The sequence below is a fragment of the Pinus tabuliformis genome, chromosome 1_2, assembly GCF_031772625.1.
Source record: "Pinus tabuliformis cultivar Carrire ecotype Pingquan chromosome 1_2, CPIR1, whole genome shotgun sequence".
NCBI lineage: Eukaryota > Viridiplantae > Streptophyta > Pinopsida > Pinales > Pinaceae > Pinus > Pinus tabuliformis.
In genome coordinates, this window is record NC_142298.1 from 648,815,554 (window position 1) to 648,842,634 (window position 27,081).

Here is a 27,081-nt window from a genome sequence, read left to right on the forward strand (position 1 = left end):
ACCATATACTCTACACCTCATGGAAAATATTTTATAAATTTTTTAATTGTAAAGGAAATTTTAATTTTTTAATAAATTTAAAAATATTTTATCTTTAGCTCTTATTTTATATAAAGTATAATGTTTTACATAAACATTAAGTTTAATAAAAAACAAAATCCATATAAATAGAAAGAAAATACCATTTCTAGGGACTTGGATATTTTAGCAAGCATATTCAGCTCTACAAGAACAACTACCAGATATGATACCCTGATCAATGTTCCTATCTTATCAGTTTAGGATGGACATACATAAATAATTATTAATATTGAAAGTAGAGCAACCATTTCCAAATGCTAGATGGATGAGAAGGAATTTTGTGAGTTTGATGTATATTATATCTTTAGTGTCTCAAAATGTTCCTATGATTGATTGATAGTTTGGAAATCCTCCATATCTTTTCCTCCCATTGTTTCGATCTAAGGAGATAATTGGTCCTCGACACCTGATTCCTCCATGAATTGGTCGACCATATCCATGAGGAATATCAGCCCTTTCTCATTGTCATGTTTTTTTTCTCTCTCACGACTACCATAAATTATCCCACTATTCCTGGAGGAAACTAGTGTGGTTAAGGAAATACATGAGAAGAGAAGCACGAGAAAGAAGCTTGTCCTTATGAAAATTGGGTAATGAGAATAAACAAATTTATGTTAATTAAACTAACATGTAAATGTTTACAAATAGATATTTACACCACTACAACATTGCCCCCATACTGGGATGTAGAGCACCTCTTGGCACAAATTAAGTTTGTTGGAATAAACAAAGAAAGTCTCATTCGAGGCATAGTATCAGAGCTTAGTGATCTCCCAATCCTCTTCACATTCATTTTTTTTGTTTTTTATTTGTTTACATTTCTTGTATGCACAACATTCAGAATCCATTTTTCTTTCCTCCATTCTCTATTATCTATTTCTCATTAAGTTTCCATTTTCCATTTCCAGTAAGGTAGTTGCATCTTTCCATTTTTCATGAGAAATATTAAACATGCACATATTTGATGATGGTTAGATCACAATGTTGTATGATTTTTAGGAATGATAATATGAATTATCATTGTAGTAAAAAATAAGTGTGGATTTTTGTGGATATATAATTATATTTTAGATGGAAGGTTCTAGATTGGATTGTGAATTGTGAGGTTGCACTCAATCTTCGTTCTCTTTTATAATTTTCTTAATTGAACATTAAACTCTTTTGGGAATTAAAATAGGATAAGTATTTTTCAATAGCTATACATTTAATCTTCCCCTTTTAATCCCCAAAAATTTATTAGGGATTAATTTATCATTGATCTTTTTATGATTTTCAAATATACTTATTTAGGCCAATCTTTTATCATATTTGAAGAGTATAATGTGAACAATCCAGGGCATTTCAATTTATCCATTGCTTCTTTTTGGTATGTACATACAATAGCATTGAGCATGCATATAAATTGGGTGGGAGAATTGCAATGGCTTCAAAACCACCAAAATGGAGATAGGGAGATGGAAAATGGTTTATGGAGGAATTTTTGGACTAGAAAAGGACTTTTACTAGGATAATTAAGATCCAAAAATAATTGAAATCATAAAAAAAATGTAGATATTTTCAAATTAATGATTAATATAAGTTTCAAGATTACGTACTTGGATAATTACTTCTATAATTGGTCAGAACAATTATGGACAAAGGAGGAAATCACACAATCACACAATAGAAAAATAGAGATGTCACTCTATAACTCAAATTGATTGATTTAATTTCTTGATGGTACATGATTAAATAGAACCAAAGCCACTAACAATAGATGCACTAATATTATCTCATAGATGCATGCCTAACTATTTCTAAATTTAGAGTCATTGTAAACTTCAAAAAGCTACAAACTACCTGGTAGTTACTGAGAGTAATTATCTCTAATACTCCCCCTTAATTATGACCACCCCTTTCTACTGGTTTCAGTCTTAACTAGGGCTACAACACCTAATTTTTATTTATGAGACTCAAATACATCTCTTGTTAATGACTTTGTGAATGTAAGCCAATTGCTATTTTGACTTGCAAGATTCCAAGAGGATTTCTAACGTTCTTTAAAAACTCTCTAATGAAATGATATCTCATATCAATATGCTTTATTTTCTGATGAAAAACATGGTTCCTTGACAAAGTTACTACTGAGTTTTTGTCACATTAAACTATAGCTGGTACCTATTTTTCATGTTGTAGATCAACCAATAATTTGATTAACCAAATGGCTTGGAAAGGTGATGTTATCATTGTTACATACTCTCCTTCAGCGAATGATATTTTCACAAGGGGTTGCTCCTTGGATTTCCATGAAATCACACCTAAACCAATATGAAAAAAATATACCAAGATACTCTTCCCATCATCCATGCTACCTGAAAAATAATTATCAGTATATCCAATAATAATATCACTATTGGTGTTGGAATATAATATTCCATATCCCATTGTTCCAACAATATATCTCAAAATTCTTTTTCTTGCTTGCCAATGTTGGTCTATTGGTGACTCCAAGAACCTATAAATGAAACTTACAACATACATATGTCTGGTCTAGTGAAAGTAAGATACAAAATACTATCAACCAACCTCTTGAATACAATTGGATCTATATCGAATCCTATATCTTATCTACAAATCTTTATTCCTATTGCAATTGGAGTTGGTGTTGGCTTATAATTGATAATTTTGAATCTCTTCAGCACATACATGGCATATAATGTTTGAAACACAAAAACAACTAAATATGATTGAATGAATTCAATACGAAAAAATAATTTCATTAATCCCAAATGAATCATTTACAAATCCTTCTTCAAATCCAATTTAAATTTGTCTACTAATGGGTTATCTATGCGGATTATATAATTAACACAAAAAAATAATTTGAATTTGTCCTTGCTCATTAACCTTTATATACAATGTATGCTCACTGATAATTTTTCTAATTCTATTTTTTATCAAATATGAATCAATCATTCCATATCATGCTTAAGGATCTAGGTTATGTCCATAAAGAGATTTATTCAACATGTATTCCTCATTTTCATGACCTTTTATCAAATATCCAAATGGTTGCTCCAGATACACTTTTTCTTCTAAAATGCCATTCAACAACAAACTTTACATCTATCTTATAAACTTTCAACCTGTTCTGAGTTGTTATGGCTAGGTTAGCTCTTTATATATCTAACCTTGTAACCAATGCAAAGATCTGACTATATTCCACTACAGGCTATTGTGAAAATCCTTTTTCTACCAATACAGTCATGTAATTTTCTATGTCTCCTTTCTCATTGTTTTTTTTAAACTCATTTTACAACTATGAAATATTTATCTTTTGGTAATTCTACTAAATATCATGTATCATTTTTCTTTATGGAATACATCTCTTCATTTACTTCTTTGACCCAATTTTCATTTTTCATTGCTTCTCCAGAACATGTTGGTTGACAAGTAAACACTGTAGAATTTTAATTCACATCTAAGTATTCATAAATGTCTCTCAAACTTCAAGTATTTCTAGACCTTAAGGAATCAATTGTAGGATCATATTCACTACCTTTTTGAGGAGTAGTAGACTAAATTGATGGAGCATATGAATCACCTTGAATAGAGTGTCACATAGTTCTTGTTGGAATATTTTTTATTATTGATTGGGTTTGTAAATCTTGCTCACCTCCTCATATAACTTGTTCCTCTGCATTGTATTCTAACTAATGTATTTCTACTATAACTATTATAGAATTATCGATTATTTCATCACATGCTTAATTTTCTTTAAATTCAACATATTTGTTGATTATTGATTCCTCTGTTATTGGATTGTACAACTTGTATGCCTTGGAGTGATAATTGTACCTCATAAAAATGCACTTCTCACCTTTTTCATCTAAATTCCTTTTCAAATATTTAGGCACATGAGCATATTCCACAAAACCAAATTCTCTAAAGTGTGCTACGCTACAACTCATACCTGTCCATGCTTCCTATGAAATTTTTTCCTCTAACTTTTAATGGGAGATCTATTCAAAATATAAACTAAGAAAGGTATTACTTTTACCCAAAAATAATTTGATAGATTTTTTGTCTTCAACATGCCTATAGTCATATTCACAATGGTTTTTTTCCTTTAAATTACACAATTTTTTTTGTGGTGCGTACCTTGTTGTGAACTTCTTTGAACCTATGGTGCTTGCAAAAGTTTTGAAAACATTTTGAATCATACTCACCTCCTTTATCTAATATTAACGCTTTAATATAATGATCACTTTGTTTCTCAACTATTACTTTGAATTCTCAAAACTTGTCACAAGTTTTGGAATTCTTTGTGAGAAAATACATCTAAGTATATTTGTTGTAATCATCTATGAAGGTTAAGTAGTAACTTCCTTTGAGTGGTTGTGTCTGCATCACACCATACAAACATGTATGAACCAACTTGAAATGTGCATTTGATCTATAAGATACTTAGGAAAATTGTCACTATGTTTCTTTTATAGATTGCAACTCTCACATGAACTGGTTTTCTCTTGAATTGGAGGAAACCCCTCAACCATATTTTTCTACTGCAATAGTCTAAGGCCAACAAAATGTAGATGACCAAATATATAATTCCATAACAAAAACTAATCGAAGCAAGATACCTTTCTAACAAATGAGTCATCGTCTCTATCATCCTTGATTGCAAGAGAATACATCTTGTTCTTTGCCAATGAATATCTTATTGGGAGGTTTATCATATATGAAGAAATTATTTCCCTTAAAGAATACATTATACCCTTTTTTAGTATGTTGGAAAACACTAAATGGACTGTGTTTCAAACGTGGATCAAAGTACAAATTTGGTATGTCTTTTTTGAACTTTTTTGATAAAGATGTTAACCATTCATTTTTCCATAACTTTTAGAATATCATTTGAGCCCAACATAACAATAGTCCTTATTGAATCATCCATATTTGCAATTGTGATTTGGTTTCCCATCATATGATTTATACATTCACTATATTTACGCCAAATATTGTTAGATAACTCTTGAGTGCCATTACTTCTAAGGAATAAAAATATTTCACACTTCTCAGAAGAATAGTTTGCATCTTGTCTGCAAAGTTCAACTTATTAAAACAAAATCACTTAAATTTTGATTTTACACACCTCTGATTTGACTGTGAACTTATATTGTTGTTGCTGCTTGAATTATGGGGATTTTGATATGATTTCCTTTCTTTTTATAAATCATCTCTTTGATTGTTGATTATGTTGTTCCTACCTTTGCCTCTTGATCTAGATACTCTTCTACCTCTTGAGATAGAAACTTGTTTGAATTTGTTTTTCCGAAGATTAGTCATGCCTACTTATTCGAGATTCATCAGATAACAAGGATTCTGATAACTCATTTATTGATATCCATGACAAGTTTCTATATTCTTCAATGGCTTCAACTGCTACATCAATTTTATTGGGAAAGGTTTTGAGAACCTTCTCTACCACTTTCTGATCTCAAAGATATTCACCATTCATACTTAGCTAAAATGAAATGTTTATGACTTAGGTCATGGAATGGTCCATGTATTTCCTTTTTCATCTTCAAATTCTCAAAATTCATCCTCAACATTTGCAACTGAACTACCTTCACCTTCATGATTCCATGATAATTATTCTTTAAGATGCCCCACATTATCTCAAAGAAATTTGTTTTTGAGATATATTCCCATCCATGTTTTTTTGGATGGGAAAAAGTATTTTTTCATCCTTCTTTCCATTGACTCAATGTTGATCTCCTTCTATGCATTCATAAAATCTTGTGGCTACCAAATTATTTGGTTTTGTATAACCACAAACTAACATATTAGTAGCCCAAACTTCATAGCTTTTGAGTTAAATTGGAATCAAAAGTTAGTAAAAGCTCCCACATTTTTTTTGTAAATTAAGGTATTCTATTAAGAAAAAACTAGATTTACATGAATTTTCATAGATTTCTAGAGTTATGATGGAGGCTTCAACGTCACCTATACAAACTACACCAGTTGACTAGACCAAAAGGGTCTCCATTCCCATTAAACTTTAAATACTCCCATGACCCATATTACCTTAGTACAAAGGCTAGAAATGACCTATAACAATACCAATAGACCCACATAGAGATAAAAAACCATAATTCTTGAATAAAACCAACATCATGGGCTCTCAAACCATAAAGGGTCTACCTAAAACTCAAACAGACAACCATATAATTTTTTCACGACCCATTCACAAGATCACTAGACTAAGATATCGAACCCAATAATGTAGCATTGTAACTGACCATTGACCATATGACAAGGGGACCAGTAGTGATGAAAAATGCCTTGCAAAGTGGGCTATGAAGCATCACACAAAACAATATAAAGCAAGGAGACTAAAAGAAATTCCAAGCACCCTACACAATGAACCAATAACCTTCATAAAAACTTTTGTACTACACCTCCATCCAAGCGAGCTCACTTACCATTATCAAAGGAAGAAATATTTGTTAGATCTGTCTCACTAGAACTAAGAGGATCCATCAAGCCACCCTGATCTAATTCACATGCAATATGAATTTCTACATGTGCTAGGCGGGAGTCAATTCTATCCAAGCAAAACCTCTAATTCCTGAGCATTCTCTTAATGTCCTCCAAGGATGAAAAACCATTGTACTTCTCCACTTCTTTGTTCTTCAGGACCAAGCCTAAGAGGGACTTCATTTTCCAATGAAGATCCATAGAGTTTAAGTATTGTTTTTTCCTGCCCCTGGTATGCCTAGGGTTAGGAACCTAAGACAAAATATCACCCATGAACTTTGAATTAGAGAGGGATTGTCTTTCAACCCCCATTTATATCTCAAGATTATGAATTTCCCTTCGAGTGTCTGATGAAACAACATTGAAATACATGGTAGCTGAGTCATGAGAAAAGAGTCTAGCTCCTCGTTTCCATTGTTGGGCCCTGCCACCACCCCCTCCTGCATTCTCTTCATCCTCTCTCTCGGTAGCATAGGTGAGATAGGGGTGCACTTCTTTCTGTTGCTATGAATACCTTTGCGAACAAAAAAATAAGAAAATGGACAAGACCTACCACCAAGAAGACTTAGGAACCCACAAACTAGATCATCACAAAAAATCCAGACACTTGCCCCAGACTCTACAAAAGAGTCAACAATAGAGATTGATGGTACAACTTCCTCCCCCAAAACCCTTTCACCATTTTCCATTGAAACCGAGAGTAACAACTTTAACACAAGAGGACCACGAAACCAAAAAGTACACGACCACACACTAAGCTTTTCTAACCAAAGCTTGAACAAGCAATGAACAAACCTAGCCCTCCAAAGCCCCCATAAGTCACTTTGAACTAGATTCACATCCACTAGCTCAAGATTTAAATGAACTTATGTGAAGAGGCGTAGTGGCAGAAAACACAGGTGAGACGTGTGCAGAGTGTAGAGGTATGAAGTGCTGTGCAAAGATGCAAAAGGTATAGAGGTAGAAATGAGAGGGTGGGGCCTCTGCACAGCACACACAAAGGTATATGAAGTCGAATGTTCATTTTTATTCCAAAACTTATCAATAATAAAAATACAATGAGGAAACACTCTAAATATATCAGAAGACACTCCTGCACTCACCAATATGAATATATTCATTTAAGTGCTCTTGCAATAGGTTTATCGTCATACATTATACATGTTTTAATATGTCATGGATTTTATGAATTATATTTGTTTTAGTGTGTGGTTGGAAACCCATGCAATTAAAGTTGCAACGCTTTTCCTATTTCCCAAATAAGATAAAATATATAGCACAATAACGCTAGATCCCTAGTAAAATAAAATTGGAGTATTCATGTAAAATTTCACATGAATAAATAAATAGAAACAATGACACGTTATATGATTTCTTGCTTAGGAATAATTTGGACATATTAAGTATATTTACATGATGAAACAAGGTTATGGCCCTATTGGTTATCTAGACATAGATCGACTAGATGCTAATGTCTTATGGTATGTGATTCACTATTAATGCCATTCACTCCAAAAGAATGTACATATCAAAATAATTGATATTATCGTTCACTTTTATCGATTCCATGTGCATGAATCAATCAACACTTAGCAAATGCACATGATATATTATAGCTCAAGCCTTAAATGGTCTTATTTTTCCTTTGTTAACTTTTATTACATGAAATTTTATGCCGGGGTTGTTACACCTCCAGTGACTAAGTGGGAGGAATTTAAAACTACCATAAAGTCATAATTTTACCCTATTAGCTATGTAGAGGACCAATGGGTCTAGTGGCACTACTTCAAGAAAAACTATGGGCAGTGTGTATAGGAGTACACCACAAAATTCAGAATGATGGCCATAATGTTGGGTTTTTCGTTGAACAACTCAGATGTACTCCTCAAGTAACTAGGGTATTTACATATCCAGATGTGAAAGAAAGTTATGTTGTTAAATCCCCAATTGATGGATGAGGCTTATGTACAGGTACAATACCTAGAAAACATATGCCTCAAGAAAGGGAAATCAAGTGGATCGAAGCATAAAGAGAAACATAATGCTTCTGAGGGGAAGAAGAATTGGAAACGGTTAAAAGAGAAAAAGGAAATAGCCATATAAAATTAGTACAAACACCCCATGAACCACTAAAACCATTATAATATCAACATTCATATAGAGGAGAGGTGTTGGAAGTTCCATCCAGAGCTTAACCTAAATAACAAAAAGAAAGACACTAAGAAGAAGAATCTCATGACCACTAATGTGAGGAACCAAGTTGAAATAAACTCGGATGTGGATGAGAATATTTTCTATATTTTAGTGTAAAAGGAGGTGAATCTAAGTAGTCAACCGTAAGAGGAGGATGAAATGACAAAACTCTTCCACATAAATATATAGTGCAAGAAAATGGAGTTTGATGCTCTATTTGACTCAAGATAACAGATGAATCTCACTAAAAAATTTTTGATCAAGAAATTGATATTCGAATTTCATTATCATCAAATCCCATGCCCATTAGGATGGGTAAATAAGAATGTATATTTGAAGGTAACAATTTAGTGCAAAATCAGATTTTCAATCAATGTTGGTTTTATTGATGAAGTAGAACAAGATGTAGTTCCCCTTGATGTATGTGGATTTATGATTGGAAGTCCCTACATGTACATGTACGATGAAATCATCACGGGGAGAGAAAACCAACATCAACTTGTCAAGGATGGGAAATCATTCATGTGCACAAAGGTAAGTAAACAATTTCACTAGTAAGTTTCAACCAAGCCAAGAAGTTGTTCAATTCCAAGAAGAAGTATGATTTACTATTTTTAAGAGAAAATAAGTTTGTAGAATAGTTGTTAAGTGGCAAGGCATCCCTATAGGGGTGTACTAATAAATAAATACAACAATTAGAAGAGTTTTTATAGATATGGAGGGGTGTGTTCTGGGAGCCTAAATTGTTACCACCCAAGAGGGAAGCGAAGAGTAAGGTACACTATTGTCGGACTCTCCCTTACCAAAAATTGGGTTGTATATTGTTAGCACCTAAATTTGCCTTAGGCTGAAGGAAGGCAAAAATTAGGGTAACCACAAACCACGCTCAATCTGGTAGCTAGCCCTACCAGAGCAGGAGAGGGCTCTCTCCGAGTCACGCTCAGTGAATATATGATCGAAAATGGTCTGAGATGACTTACAATACACTGTTTACCTTAGGCTAGTAAGTGGATAGGGATTTTGGAAAAGATTTTATGAAGTGACCGAGCTTCTGGGATGTATATGGGACTGGCACTCAACAAAGAACATAGAATTGAAAATGAAAGCACAGATTATTCTGTGAGGCAAGGTAGGCGGAAAGAGCAGCAATTTTGGCTTAAGGTGACAAGAAATGGAAAGAGTGCTGAAGAGAGTGAAAAGGGCATGGTCGCATGAATCATTTTCAACAGAAGAGTAACACTACACATGAAATTTTCCCACAGGCAAAGCAATATAAATTGAATTCTACCTAATCTCACTTAGAAAATTTCACTGAAATGAAACGTGAATTGAATTATGAAACATAACAAGATACATATGAAACATAAGAACACATTTGCTACACGCACAACCACAAGAATCTCATGAAATAGAGCTGCTGCCTTTCATTAATTCTCTATAAAAAATACACAGTGCAGAAACAAAGTTTCTTACCCATAGTCTCCCAGAAGTTACAAGCCAACCAACCCTTTTCAAATAACTTGCATACAATATATAGATTGTGTGAGGAAGAGATAGAATGCCCAGGGGTTGGTAAGTTACTAAAATCATTACAAAAATGAGATGGAGATCCAACCATCAGTTAAAGGTGCAGCGTTCTCAAGCATGACTTTTGGCTGGGATGACCCTTTTCATTCTTTTGCCACTTGGATAGATGCCCATCTGGAGAGAAAACTCTTTAAATGCCGCCTTTCGTGCCAAAAAACTGAAGTGTAGATGATCGGGCCCACTTGGAGAAGTTGCGACCCGAAATTTCACGAAACGGGAGCAATTGGCAGTTTTTTCCCCTGTGCGCCGTGCCAAATTCTCTGTGCGTCGTGCCAAATTCTCTGTGTGTCGCGCCAAATTCTCTGTGCGTTGCGCCAATTTGGAGCTTGTTTTGGGGCACTTGCAGGTGTCCAAAATGTGCTCAAGTGGGACTGTTGGAAATCCTATCCTATCTACTTTCTAACACTACTATAATTTCTCAATTTAGTGCTCATTTACCCTTCCAAATATTCATTCTCCGAAGACTGCTTTCTGTGTGTGAAAAAAGTGGCAGAGAGGCCATTTTTGGGTGTTTTTTGACCTTTAGGAGACCCAGATCTTGTCAAAATTTCTTGCCTAGACACCGGTAGTAGTATTTTTCGATGCTAAATTCAAATATGCAAGCCGTTCCTTGATTAGAGTCGTAAATTCTTAGCGTCGCATCAGTGGTGCACCGCACAGGGAGGAATTTCTTGTTTTGTGTCCAAAACATTTGCCTGTGACAAAATTTTTCCCAAATTTCTTGAAATTTGTGCTAGAGGTTCCCTATGAAGTGCTATGTTGTACCAAGGAAGCCTCAGCCAAGATTCGAAGTCGATCTTACTCATTTGCCTCCTTTTCCTCCTTTACCTCTTTTTTTGCTTTGCTCAATTTTGCCTTTAGGCTCCTGATTCTTGCTTTGGAACTCATGGTTTAGGTCTTGTAGTTATGAGTCATGTGCCTCAGCATGTCTTTCTCCCTATTTGCTTTATCCAACCACTGCTCCATGAAGGTTCACTTTCTCTAGCACATACTCCCGGTCTTCATCTCTTTGCTCCATAGGTCTGCCTTGTGCTGCCAAGATGTGTCGCTGATTTTCCTTGATCATTTGAAACTCTATCTCAGCTAGCCGATCCTTAAGTTGCTTGTTCCTCTGCTCCAGATACTGCACGTTCCACTTGGTCCTATCCAAGTCCAGGGATAGGTTCTCAATCACAGACTGCTGCTCCTGAATGATCTCTCCCAGCTCAACATTTGTAGGTTCTGCATCTGTCTCATCATCCTGGAGGAGAAAAAACTCGGTCTCTTGCTCACCTAATGGCCCTTCCTCCTGCAATGGCTCCTTTCCCTTACCCTACTCCTGTGGTGCTGATGTTGGAAGCAAGGCCCCTTCCACCCCGGGTGGAGATAACACTCGCTTTGTTGCTGCGAACAATGGTCTACTACCCTTCTGGTATGTGATGTATACTGGCATGGTGGCAGTCTCATGGCGCTCAAACTGATGTGAAGGACTTCCTGTCTCATGCTGAAACTGATGTGAAGGACTTCCTGTCTCATGCTGAAACTGATGTGAAGGACCTCCCACCTCATGTTCTGCCTCTGATATCACTGGTGGAGCGCTAAAGAAATCACGGGAGATGAAGTCCTCCCAAGAAATACCCTGCAATCCCAATTGATGGTCCACAAAAATCCAGATGAGAGCAAAATGATAGACACTGTTTACCTGCTGTCGTGGGGTCTTGCGCTGCATGAAGTTTTTCATCTTCTCAATGTTGTTTCAGATGAAAAATGGGAGGTTCATCATCCGAACCCTAGTGAAGTGCATGAGCAAGCAGATGTGATAGGCATAAAGGCGAGAAAACCTACCCTCGCAACTGAAATATTTCATGATCAATCTCATGAGTGGGGCATACTCATCCCTCAAAAATCTGAATGGAAAAACTTTGGTGAGCTAGCTCAAGTAGTTGTTCTTTATGTAAGGCTCATAAAGATGCCTCTACACCTTCCTTTCCTTATGCCATTGTTCCCCAACGTTCGGTATTCCTGTTGCCACTGATATGGTTTCTGGTGTCAATGTGAAAGTGACCCCAGCTAGGATAGATTGGCCTCCCTGTAGATGAATTGCAAAAAGGTGGGCCAACTCATGATGGACTTTGACATTCGACACCCTTTGAAAAAATTCATAACATGCCAAGTGCTGGAAACAAGACATAGCAAGTGGGCATGGCTGCAGCTCAGTGAGGGTGTTTGGCTCATCTCTAAGATGTCTGCCGCTCCAGTGATGTCTCCTATGGGCCCTCTCTCTTGAAGATGTGTCGCTGTGGGTACTCTGATGAATTTTATGATGCCATTACTGTTGCTTGTACCCTGAGTTTTATGTTGCCCTCTGATTCCAATGAAACTGATAGATGCTCTGAAAATATGTCACCAAGGGGAAAATAAAATAGGGGAGTGTTAGGAGGGGAATGATGAAAAGGGGAATAGGGGTTTAAAAGGATAAATTTATCAGGGATTTGGGAGCGTTTGGGGTATGGTTTTGACGGGGTAGGGTTTGATATCTTGAGATATAGGAATAAATGGGAAGAATGGATATGATTACAATGTAGCTAGGGTAACTATTAGGGGAAACTGGTACAGGGGAATTAGCTGATAGAAGTAGGGTAGGAGCATATTTTAGCGATAATGTAACTGTAGCAAAACCCTAGCTTTCTTGACCTTCTTTATATCATCTTTGTTTTACCTTTAATTTTTTTTTTCATTTGATTCATGGTCGTCATAATAACATTTCCCTTCAAGTTAAATGGCAATGGTGTAGGTAGTTGGGCTATTTGAGGGTCATTCAAAAAATTTTTGGGCGATTTAATACATTTTTGGGCTTCTAAGTCTGTGCATCGCGCACTCTACCCAGTGCGCCATGCACTGGGTATGCGCCACGCTAGTGGCAATTTTGCATTGTGGCTGGGCTCCCAGTGCTATAAACTCACGCAATATTTGTTTGAAAAACAGGGGAGGGGTTTTAGTGGTGGTTTTAGGGTGGTTCCCTTAGGAAACATGATGGAATGGAGGCGGGAATGATGAGGAGTGAGGGGACAAGGGGAGGGGAGCAGAACCTTGGTGTTTAACATCGCATTTTGCAACCCCATTTCTCGTTTTTCTTGCTGCTTTTTTCATGGCCGATCTTGTGCTTTTGGGGTACCATTTAAATGTCTAATGCACACCAAATCATTGACAAATTTGAGAGAGGAGAGGTGTCAACAGGGCCTACCTCTTTATTTGCTATCCTTCATCGAGATTTGGGATGATTTGCACTTGTTTTTTATGCCCTGGTTGTGTGCGTCGCGCGCCAAGCCCAGTGTGCCGCGTGCTGGGTGTGTGTCGCGCCCTTGAGAAAGTTGAATGGTGGGCAGGCTGCGTGTGTGCCGCGCCCTCTGTGTGTGCCGTGCTCCCTGGTGTGTGCACCGCGCTCTTTGGAAATTGGCTCTCCTTCACTCAAACCCTCATGAATTTTCTCTCTCACCTTTGGGATCTTTCTCCAAGTCTTCAATGGCACAATGTCTTTGCTTTGGGCCACAAAAAGTATATATATATATATATATATATATATATATATATATATATATATATAGGCTTGAGAGAAATTGGTTTGATTTTTTCTTCTTAGAAAACCCACTTTCTAATGTTTATGTTTTGCACTTTTTTCATTGACTTTAAAACACCCTGATTTTCATTTTTCTTTGAAATTTTGGCTCTCATGATGAAATTTTCAGCATTTCTTTGCGGGGACTGTATGACTGGGCATTTGGCCATGAAAACCATGACTGCATCTGAAAAATTCAACTGGCAATTTTTTTGAAAATTTTGTCATGAATGACCCTGCTTGACTTTTCTTCAATACAAAGTTTTGAAGAAGATTCGATGTCTCTTCAAGTGATGATGAAGCTTTCTGAACCATAACTATGTAGGGCCTCTCTCTGGCTAGCATGGCTTGTTCTGGACATGTTTTCGGAGACCAAACTGATGAATTTCTAGACCCAAACAATAAAAAATGACTCTGTCCTTTAATAGGACCAGATCTGGACTGTCATGGGCTTTGATGATTATGGACAAAGACCTGAGCCAACAGGAGCCAGAGATGAGGGAAAATGACTAGGATGACTTTCTCCATCAGATCATAGCATGTCCCTAGCGAAATGCAGATAAGTGAATGGAGCTGGACACCTAAAATTGAAATTCACAAAGAGTGTTGATCTCTTACGGGGGGTTGACCAGACCGACTCTAACGTTGGCTCCAATGGGGGATGGTAGCTCCTTGGAGGTGCCAAGAAAAACAGATCTCTGAAGGAGCTAGACAATGCCGTTTTTCCATTGGGCTATGGAGTCATCATTTTGATAAGCAACAAAGGACTCTGACTTATTTATACAACTGGAATAACCAAGAAATTGACTGAAGCTTGACAATTGGTTATAACTCAAAAAATAACTTTACATACTGAAACCAAACTAAAATAAAAATGGTATTTACAATGACAGTGGAAGTAGCATTAATAGATCAACAGTGATACCGCTTGACCAACCGACCATTGATCGGCTCTCCAGGACAGTCTTCCCCGTTCATTTCCTTCAGAAGAAAGCCATTCTGCCCCCTATATGCTACGATCTTGAAAGGGCCTCTCCATAGATTTTCTAACTTTCCGTGCTTGCCTTTCTCTTCCTTCCTTGCATCCCACTTCAGCACCAAATCATCCAACTGAAATTTATCCGCTTTTGCTTTTCTGTCATAGATTTTCTTTATCTTCTCCTGTAACTTGGATGTGTTTTTGAAAACTTCTTCTCTTCTTTGCTGCAAGTGGATCATTTGATTCAGCCTTGTCTGCATGGGATCTTCCTCACTGCCGGCCTCCTAAAGAATTTTGACCACTGGGGCAGCAAGAGAAGTGGGAAATACTGTGTCCACTCCATAAAAAAGCTCAAACGTTGACATGCCAATAGATTTTTTCTGACTGATCCGATCTGCCCAAAGCGCATGGACCAGCCTCTTGTTCCAACTCTTCTTATTTATTTTCAGCAACTTCTTGATGATGTTGATCAAAGATTTATTCGAAGATTCTGCCAATCCATTGCCTTGTGGATGATAGGCAGTTGAATGACCCAAAATTATATGATATTTATGACAAAATTCTACCATCCTTTTTTATTTGAAAGCTGTTGCATTACCAGTGATTAATTTGTTTGGACAACCAAAGGGAGACAAGATGTTATTTTCGAGAAATGAAATGATTACCGTGTCCGTCGCTTGTCTAGTAGGGGCTGCCTCAATCCATTTTGTGAAGTAGTTCGTCGTTGTAAGGATCCACCTATGCTGTCTGGAAGAGGCGGGATGAATTTCCCCAATGAAATCCAACCCCCACTGCTGGAATGGAGTGCTCACTTCGATAGGCTTAAGTGGCAAAGGCTGTAATTTCTGTTTTCCTTCGAAAATTTGACACTTATGATAGCGCTTTACCATCTTATGCACGTCAGCAAACAAAGTAGGCCAGTAGTACCCTGCTCTCAAAATTTTTTTCGCTGTTGATTTCCAAAAAAGATGTCCGCCACACTCTCCTCCGTGGAAATCCTCTATGAATTTCTTTGCCTCTTATTCCACCAGGCAATTTAACAAAATGCCACCGGGATCTTTCCAATAGAGTGCATAATTCAAGATACATAACTTGGCAGCCTTCAATTTGAGTGTTCTCACTTTGTTTCTAGCCATGCCGGGCGGTGGTGATAGCTTTTTCAGCACATATATTATATCAGAATACCATGGGGACAAAGCAAACATTTCGGATGCCTGAATTGACGTTCCTTCCTCATTCTCATCAGACATGGCAGCGATCAAATTTATGTCCAATGCATGCAAATTTGATTCAGCCATTAGCTTCGCCAACCCATGTCCTTTGACCAGCTTTGTAGGCTTTATCTCCACATCGTATTCTAGCAAGGCTGCGATTCATTTTCCTCTTCTCCCTTCCGGATCAGTCTGCACTAGAACATCTTTCACAACAGTATTAGGAACATAGGCCAGAATGTGAGAATGTAGGATATACACCTGGAAATCCTTCAATGCCTTCACCAATGCCAGGGCCTACTTCTCATTGATGTTGTACTTCAAAGCTGCATCCGTTATATCCCTGTTAAAGAATGCAATGGGTCTTTCATGATCATCCCTCTTCTACAATAATACCGCTGCCATAGTGTGCTCAGAAGCAAATGAAAACAATATGAAATCTTGAGTGTAGTCCGGGCTAACTAGAACTGGAGCTGAAGAAAGGGCCAATTTGACCAAGTTGAAAGATTTGACAGCCTCCTCTGTCCATTTCACCTGGCTATCTTTTTTAAGCATGTTGGTCATTTCTTTCAAGTGTTCTGCAAGATTAGGCACAAAACGACGCAGAAAATTCATCTTACCATTGAATGATTGTATCTCCTTTTTGTTCCTGGGTAGATCGATTTGCTGAATTGCTTGCACACGCGCTGGGTCTATACGAATGCCATCTTTTGAAATGATGTGCCCAAGTAATTTGCCTTCCTCCATGGCGAACAAGCTCTTCTTTGGATTCAGCGATAAACCATATTTCCTGCATTTTTGAAAGACAATTTTTAGGTGATGCATGTGTTCTTCATCAGATTTTGAAAACACCGTCAAATCATCCAAGTACACCACCAAAAACACATCCTTCTCATTCGCAAACGCCAAGTCCATTGCCCGTTGAAATGTGGCACCTGCATTCTTTAAACCGAATGGCATTTTGGCATAGTGAAAGGTTCCCCATGGAGTTGTGAATGTTGTCTTATCTCTATCATCTTCATGGACGGAAATTTGGTTATATCCAAAATAACCATCAAGCAGCGACATACGAGATGCCCCCACTACTCGCTGAAGTATATGGTCCATCTTGGGCAGCGGATAGTTGTCCTTCAATGAGACCTTGTTTAGATTTCTGAAATCGATACATAGGCGGATCTCACCAGTCTTCTTGTGTACAGGTACCAAGTTAGATATCCAATCTGAAAATCTGATAGGCACAATGATACCTGACTTGTACAACCTATTTACCTCTTTTTCGATAGATGGCAGCAACTTTTGATTTATCCTTCTTAGCTATTGTCTAAATGGTTTTTGATTGGGCTTGATGGGTATTGTGTGTTGAATGATATTTGTATCATAGGTCTTTAAATCAGAATAACCCCAAGAAAATACATATGCAAATGAAGCCATCAAACTGATGTATTTGTCCTTGATCTTTGGTGGTAATGCTTTGGACAATTTCACCAACTTTGGATTGGCAGTTGTACCGATATTGACTTCTTCTTCACCTTTCTCCGTTGGCTGCAATGTTGGCTTGTGGGCTACATCATCCTGATCAAAAAGTTCCTCTAGGGGTATCAAGCCTTTAGGAATGATGTTATTCTTCAGCTGTAATATGTCCATTTGATTGATTTGTACTTCATCTATACCATTCCCTTTGTTCTCATCGTTTTCCACATCAATTGAGGTCTCTTTGAGCTTGCCTTTATTGAGCAGAAAATCCTTAATCTCCTCATCATCCTCGAGCACTTGCCAATGTCACTGATTGTCCAGAATGGTTGGACGGGGCTTGACATGGATTTCAAATTTATTGTTGGAGTTCATGGGGATCTTCAAGCTGCTCGCTGCCTTAGCAAGAGCATCAGCAATACTATTTTGTATTCATGGCACACATGTCAAGGTGTATTCGAAAAATCTCTTTAAGATGTCCAAAACTGCATTACGATAGGCCTGCATCCTAGGATGTTTTGCTTGATACTCACCTCTGACCAGTTTTATCACCAACTCGGAGTCGCCATATACCGAAATCCTCTTTGCATTCAGCTTTCTAAGAATCTTTAGGCCAGCAATCAAAGCTTCATATTCAGCTTCATTATTTGAACATTCAAAGGCTAGCTTGTAAGAGCAAACTCTCACACTGCTAGGTACTTTGTTTGGGGCGGAGAAAGGACTGCGTACCCAAATACCAATACCAGCGCCATCATTCCCTACTGCTCCATCAAAATCCATTGTCCATAAGCCTTCTTCCTCCTCTTGTAAGTGCTGAAAATATGTTTGCCGTCCATTGTTTGCTTGCTGTCCATCGTTTGCTTGTTGTCCACCTTTTTCAGCTGATTGCCCAATCTTTCGCTGCTTTTCTTGTCCTTCTTTCTTCAAGATTTCTCTGAAATTTTTTGTTATCTCCGGAATGTTGTCTGCTTCTACTATCTGACTATCTATCTCATTTAAACTATCTGAAAACAAAACGAAAGACTCTAAATCTGTATGTACATAGTTAATAGGATGATTTATCGGTTTCTCCTTGCTAGTGATCATATATTTCATCTTTTGTTCCCGATATAATTTCCTCATTTGTCCAAACACCGGGATTGTTGCATAGGAGAAATCAAGCTGTAGTGTCCCTTTCAATTTTGCTACCCAAGACCTTGAAAGAAGCATGCCAAACCTTGGAGGAATATCTGCTACCACTACATCCATGAGAAAATTTTTCATAGGAAGCTTATCCAAACTCACAACCAAGTATTTGATGAGTCCTATACATCTTACTCTGCTGGAATCGAATGAATATAGATCATGATACTGTCGGGTGATGTCCAGAAAAAGCTTATCCATGATATCTTGGGCATGAGATTATGAGAAGCTCTGGAATCGAACATGGCGTTGTGTAACACAAAGTAATGTAATCGTAAACTGATATAGAAGGGTGGCACATCGTTCTCAGGAGACTCACCATTCATTGCTGGCCCAAAAATCATTTCAGGATAATCATCTTCCACATTTACCATGTCGGACATTGGGTCCAAATTCAACATTTTAGAAACCTGTCCTCTATAACCGCTATTCTGCATGATTTTAGTCAAAGGGATGGATACCTTTAGCTTAGAAATCTCATTCTCTAGGCTGAAAGCGAGAGTTCTTTATACCTCTTTGACTGGGATCTCTTTCCTTTCCTTCTCTTTTGATGTGGCTAGTTGCTGTGATTGTTCTACTGATTTTGATTTGTTGCTTTCCGAAACAACCGTCTCCTTTCCCTTTCTTTGTGTAGTGGATGGATCATTCTTTGTTGTTTCACACTCCTTATTTTTCTGAATTGGTTTGGCTAGTACATCTCTGTTTCTAAGGGAATATCACTACTGTTGTGCGGACAAATCATTCATATACCCACTATGATATTCTTCTGACTCTTCTTCCAACACGGTTTCGTTATCTAGAATAAAATTGGTGTCTTGGTGTGTGGCTGAATTCATTGCACATTCTTCTTCTTCGGTGATGTAAGTAGGCAGCTCATCTGGAGTAAAGAGATGGTTTTCCTCTCCTATTACATTCCTCTCCTCATCTAACTCTGGTCCATGCACAAAATTCTGCTGCAAAGGTGTTTGTACCGGCTGTTGTGCTGTTTGCTCTTGAGTTCGCTGATCTCTTTGTCTTATCCTATATTGTGGCAGCTGTTAGCCACGAAAGTTAGGATTCCTACCTGTGGCTCTGGCTTGTCAAGTTTTACCCTCTCAAGCATCTATTCTACCTTTTCGAGTAGTTGATCCATTGAAGAAGATTCTTCTTTCACGGTGGTTTTCTTCTCTGCTTTCGCTCTTTCTCTTTTGGACAGCAGATTTGCCTCAACACTGATTGCAATTTTCTACATGTCTTTCATTGTAGCCAGTTCTCCCTCTCTTAATTGGTACGCCATGTCAGCATCAAAACCATTCGGAAACTTCATCATCGCTAGTCTCATAGGTTGCTTTAGATGGTCTGGGATTTCATTGTAGACTGCATTAAATCTAACACAATAATCTTGGACTAACTCATCGACATTCCGCTTGATTTGTTCATACTCAGCCAAAATTTGAAGAGGATTCTTTTTCACTTCCCACCGGTTCAAAACTGTCTTTATAGTTCCGCCAAGGTAGTGATACTTGCAGCCATCAAACCTCTGAACCATTTCCTCACATCACCTGCAAATGTTTGTACAAAGAGCCTCATTTCCACGTTCTCCGGATCAATCTCATGAAGTTCATAGAAGTTTGCTGTTTTATCCACATGTTGCTGAGCTATAATAATGTTAGGAGTGCCGTAAAAAAAATGGAATTTTGCTTTGATAATCATTTGGAATGTCATCTAGGACTTGGGGTAGAACAAGGGGTGCGAAACGGGCAGCCATCATTCTCGGTGGATTTAACCTTGGAGGTGTTGGAGGAGTGTGCACAGTTTGCAAGGGGCTTGCACCTGGAGTTTGGGGCTGTGTGGCAATGTAATTATCAATTAATCTATTAGCTCTTTCTGTTTCAAGGTCTACAAGGAATTGCGGACTGGGGACGGTATAATCAACAACCCTTTCAGATTTGGACTCAAACAAAGATATTTCAAATCGTTCGTCAAACTCAAGCTCTTCAAGATACTCAAAAATTTTGGGACATGAATGGGATTTGAACACGGGATTTATGGTGCTTTCTTGACAAAGGAGTCTTGGGAACAAATTGGGATTTTCATAAATATGAGGAGGGTCTGGGTCTCGATTCACTCTGGTATATCGTCTCGAAGCCAGCATGCTATTGGGATAAATTACGGGACACAACCAACTTACTCAGCCTTTCCAATCCTAAACTCATCATCCGGAAGCCTAGAACTCTTATGAAACAAGGGGATTTGATTGTCAAATTGTCCCCAGTATGGTTGCCACTATGTTAGCACCTAAATCTGCCTTAGGCTGAAGGAAGGAAAAAATTAGGGTAACCATAAACCATGCTCAGTCTGGTAGCTAGCCCTACCAGAGCAGGAGAGGGCTCTCTCCGAGTCACGCTCAGTGAATATATGATCGAAAGAGGTCTGAGATGACTTACAATACACTGTTTACCTTAGACTAGTAAGTGGATAGGGATTTTGGAAAAGATTTTATGAAGTGACCGAGCTTCTAGGATGTATATGGGTCTGGCGCTCAGCAAAGAACAAAGAATTGAAAATGAAAGCACATATTATTCCATGAGGAAAGGTAAGCGGAAATAACAGTAATTTCGGCTTAAGGTGATGTGAAATGGAAATATTGCTGAAGAGAGTGAAAAGGGCATGGTCGCATGAATCCTTTTCAACAGAAGAGTAACATTGCACATGAAATTTTCCCACAGGCAGAGCAATATAAACTGAATTCCACCTAATCTCACTTAGAAAATTTCACTGAAATGAAATGTGAATTGAATTATGAAACATAAAAAGATACATATGAAACATAAGAACACATTTTCTACACTCACAACCACAAGAATCTCATGAAACAGAGCCGCTGCCTTTCATTAATTCCCTGTCAAAAATACATAGTGCAGAAATAGAGTTTCTTTCCCACAGTCTCCCAGAAGTTACAAGCCAGCCAACCCTTTGCAAATAAGTTTCATACAATATATAGAATGTGTGAGGAAGAGATAGAATGCCCAGGGGTTGGTAAGCTACTCAAATCATTACAAAAACGAGATGGAGAGCCAACCATCAGCTACAGGTGCAGCGTTCTCAAGCATGACATTTGGCTGGGATGACCCTTTGCATTCTTTTGCCACTTGGATAGATGCCCATATGGAGAGAAAACTCTTTAAATTCCGCCTTTGGTGTAAAAAAACTGAAGTGTAGATGACCGGGCCCACTTGGAGAACTCGCAGCCCGAAATTTCGCGAAACGGGAGAAATTGGCAGTTTTTTCCCTTGTGTCGCGCCAAATTCTCTGTGCGTCGCGCCACTTTGGAGCCTATTTTGTGGCACTTGCAAGTGTCCAAAATGTACCAAAGTGGGCTTGCTGGAAATCCTATCCTATCTACATTCTAACCCCACTGGAATTTCTCAATTTGGTGCTCATTTTCCCTTCCAAATCTTCATTCTCCCAAGACTGCTTTCTGTGTGTCAAAAAAGTGGCAAAGAGGCCATTTTTAGGTGTTTTTTGACCTTTAGGAGACCCAGATCTTGTCAAAATTTATTGTCCGGGCACTAGTAGTAGTATTTTTTGATGCTGAATCCAAATATGCAATCCATTCCTCGATTAGAGTCCTAGATTCTTAGCGTCGCGCCAGTGGCACGACGCATAGGGAGGAATTTCTTGTTTTTTGTCCAAAAAATTTGCCTGTGACCAAAATTTGCCCAAATTTCTTGAAATTTGGGCTGGAGGTTCCCTCTGAAGTGCTATGCTGTACCAAGGAAGCCTCAGCCAAGATTCAAAGCCGATCTTGCTCCTTTGCCTCCTTTGCCTCCTTTGCCTCCTTTGCCTCTTTTGTCGCTTTGCTCAATTTTGCCTTTAGGCTCCTAATTCTTACTTTGGAACTCATGTTTCAGGCCTGGTAGTGATGAGTCATGCGCCTCAGCATGTATTTCTCCCTATTTGATTTATCAAACCGTTGCTCCAAGTGAACGTTCACTTTCTCTAGCACATACTCCCGGTCTTCGTCTCTTTGCTCCATAGGTCTGCCTTGTGCTACCAAGATGTGTCGCTGGTTTTCCTTGAGCATTTGCAACTGTATCTCAGCTAGACGATCCTCAAGTTTCTTGTTCCTCTGCTCCATATACTACACGTTCCACTTGGCCCTATCGAAGTCCAGGTATAGGTTCTCAATCACAGACTGCTGCTGCTGAATGGTCTCTCCCAGCTTAGCATTTGTAGGTTCTACATTTGTCTCATCATCCTGGAGGAGAACAAACTTGGTCTCTTGCTCACCTGATGGCCCTTCCTCCTGCACTGGCTCCTTTGCCTTACCCTGCTTCTGTGGTGCTGATGTCGGAAGCGAGGCCCCTTCCACCTCGGGTGGAGATAACACTCGCTTTGCTGCTGCAAACAATGGTCTATTGCCCTTCTAGTATGTGATGTATACTGGCATGGTGGCAGTCTCATGGCACTCAAACTGATGTGAAGGACTTCCCGTGTCATGCTAAAACTGATGTGAAGGACCTCCCACCTCATGTTCTGCCTATGATATCACCGGTGGAGCGCTGAAGAAATCACGGGAGATGAAGTCCTCCCAAGAAATACCCTGCAATCCCAACTGATGGTCCACCAAAATCTGGATGAGAGCAAAATGATAGAAACTGTTTAGTTGTTGTCATGGGGTCTTGCGCTGCATGAAGTTTTTCATCTTCTCAATGTTGTTGCAGATGAAAAATGGGAGGCTCATCATCCAAACCCTGGTGAAGTGCATAAGCAAGCGAATGTGATAGACATAAAGGCGAGAAAACCTCCCCTTGCAACTAAAATATTTCATGATCAATCTCATGAGTGGGGCATAATCATCCCTCAAAAATATGAACGGAAAAACTTTGGTGAGCTGGCTCAAGCAGCTGTTCTTGATGTAATCCTCATAAAGATGCCTCTCCACCTTCCTTTTCTTATGCCACTATTCCCCAACATTCGGTATTCCTGTTGCCACTGATATGGTTTCCGGTGTTAATGTGGAAGTGACCCCAGCCAGGATAGATTGGCCTCCCTGTAGATGAAGTGCAAAAAGGTGGGCCAACTCATGATGGACTTTGACATTCGACACCCTTTGACAAAATTCATAACATTCCAAGTGCTGGAAACAAGGCATAGCAAGTGGGCATGGCTGCAGCTCAGTGAGGGTGTTTGGCTCATCTCTAAGATGTTTGTCACTCCGGTGATGTCTCCTATGGGCCCTCTCTCCTGAAGATGTGTTGCTGTGGGTCCCCTCTTCATAGTTTGATGAATTTTCTGATGCCATTACTGCTGCTTGTACCCTGAGTTTTATGCTGCCCTCTGAATCCAATGAAACTGATAGATGCTTTGAAAATCTGTCACCAAGGGGACAATAAAACAGGGGAGTGTTAGGAGGGGAATGATGAAAGGGGGAATAGGGGTTTAAAAGGATAAATTTATCAGGGATTTGGGAGCGTTTGGGGTATGGTTTTGATGGAGTACGGTTTGATATCTTCAGCTATAGGAATAAAGGGGATGAATGGATATGATTACAATGTAGCTACGGTAACTATTAGGGGAAACTGCTACGGGGGAATTAGCTGATATAGGTAGGGTAGGAGCATATTTTAGCGATAATGTCACTGTAGCAAAACCCTAGCTTTCTTGACCTTCTTTATATCATCTTTGTTTTACCTTTAAAAAAAAAATTCATTCAATTTCATGGTCGTCATAATAACATTTCCCTTCAAGTTAAATGCCAATGGTGTAGGTAGTTGGGCTCCCTCTCCACATTTGAGGGTCATTCACAAAAATTTTGGGTGATTTAATACATTTTTGGGCTTACAAGTCTGTGCGCCACGCACCGGGTATGTGCCGCGCGAGTGGCAGTTTTGCACTATGGCCGGGCTGCCAGTGCGCCACGCGCCCTGAGTGTGCCGCGCCACCTTGTGTGTGCGCCGGGCACTATAAGCTCACGCAATATTTGTTTGAAAAACAGGGGAGGGCTTTTAGTGGTGGTTTTAGGGTGGTTCCCTTAGGAAATGTGACAGAATGGAGGCGGGAATGATGAGGAGTGACGGGAAAAGGGGAGGTGAGTAGAACCTTGGTGTTTAACATCACATTTTGCAACCTCATTTCTCGTTTTTCTTGGTGCTTTTTTCATGGCCGATCTTGTGCTTTTGGGGTACCATTTAAATGTCTAATGCACACTAAATCATTGAAAAATTTGAGAGAGGAGAGGTGTCAACAGGGCCTACCTCTTTATTTGCTATCCTTCACCGAGATTTGGGATGATTTGCACTTGTTTTTTATGCCCTGGCTATGTGTGTCGCGCGTTGGGTGTGCGTCGCGCCCTTGAGAAAGTTGAATGGTGGGAAGGCTGCGTGTGCACCGTGCTCCCTGGTGTGTGTGCCTCGCTCTTTGGAAACTGGCTCTCCTTCACTCAAACCATCATGAATTTGCTCTCTCCTTTGGGATCTTTCTCCAAGTCTTCAATGGCACAATGGCTTTGCTTTGGGCCACAACAAGTATATATATAGGCTTGAGAGAAATTGGTTTGATTTTTTCTTCTTAGAAAACCCACTTTCTAATGTTTATGTTTTGCACTTTTTTCATTGACTTTAAAACACCCTGATATTCATTTTTCTTTGAAATTTTGGCTCTCATGATGAAATTTTCGGCATTTCTTTGCGAGGATTGTGTGACTGGGCATTTGGCCATGAAAACCATGACTGCATCTGAAAAATTCAACTTGCGATTTTTTTGGAAAATTTTGTCATTAATGACCCTGCTTGACTTTTCTTCAAAACAGAGTTTTGAAGAAGAGTTGATTTCTCTTCAGGTGATGATGAAGCTTTCTGAACCAGAACTATATAGGGCCTCCCTCTGGCTTGCATGGCTTGTCTTGGACATGTTTTCAGAGACCAAACTGATGAATTTCTAGACCCAAAAACAAAAAATGACTCTGTCCAGTAATAGGACCAGACCTGGACTGTCATGGGCTTTGATGATTATGGACAAAGACCTGAGTCAGTAGGAACCAGAGATGAGGGAAAATGACTAGCATGAATTTCTCCGTCATATCATAGCATGTCCCTAGTGAAATGCATCTGACTGAATGGAGCGGGACACCTAAAATTGAAATGCACAAAGAGTGTTGATCTCTGATGGAGGGTTGACCAGACCGAATCTAACATATAGGAAATATTTTATAGAAGTAAGTGAGGTGAAGAATCATTTGCGAAAACTATTGGAATATGATGTCATATGACTGAGTACATCACCATGTGGATCACCTATCATAATTGTACTAAAGAATGATGGGACTTGCATGATGTGTATATATTATAAGGCATTCAACAAAATCATGTTTAAGAACAAGTACCCTCTTCTTAGGATTGATGATATTTTGGATTAATTGTAGTGAGTGAAATACTTCACCAAGATGGACTTGAAGTTTGGATATCACCCGGTTCAGTTCAAAGAAGAAGATAGCTAGATGACTTCCTCTAAAACTAGGAAATGTTTGTATGAGTGGTTATTGATGCCATTGACCTCTGTAATGCACCAGTTACATTTACAAGGTGAATGAATGAAATATTATATCTTTTTATAGATTCATTTGTTATTATCTATTTGGATGATATACTATTATATAGTGATACCTGGGAGGAGAACATCTCACATTTGACGTAGGTAATGGAGACATTAAAGAAGCATTATCTACTGGAAAATCTTATGAAGCGTGATTTTTTGCAATAGTATTTTGTGTATTCTAGGGTGTGTGATAGGTGGAGGAGAGCTGAAGATAGGTTCTACCAACATGGAGGCCACCATGAAATTGAAGGTGCCTACTAATATTTCTAAATTTAGAATCTTCATTTTGGTAGCTGTTGTAGCAGCCACAACCACCCTCCAAAATTTTTCCTTAGATTCATTTTGGAGCTTCCCTACCAACCATTCTTAGCGGCATGTCTTGCACTATCAAGTACATAGGCTTCAGCTGAGTTTTAGTGGCTTGTTGGTCTGTGCATGTTAGCCTTTTTTACTCCCTACCGTAGGCCAACATTCCGAACTTAGACTATTTTCTGGCTGAGACACTCCCCTAGAAAATTGTGCAATTTTGGAGGGGAACCATCCTTCCATCCAGAAATTGTACAAATCAGCTAGGTAGCCTACTGGGCTCTAGAATTGCATAGAATAGTCAGGTAGTCCTCCTTCAAAAAATTGTGAAATCTGATGTGGCATTGGGACTCAGCCCAAAAATTGTGCAATTTTGGGGG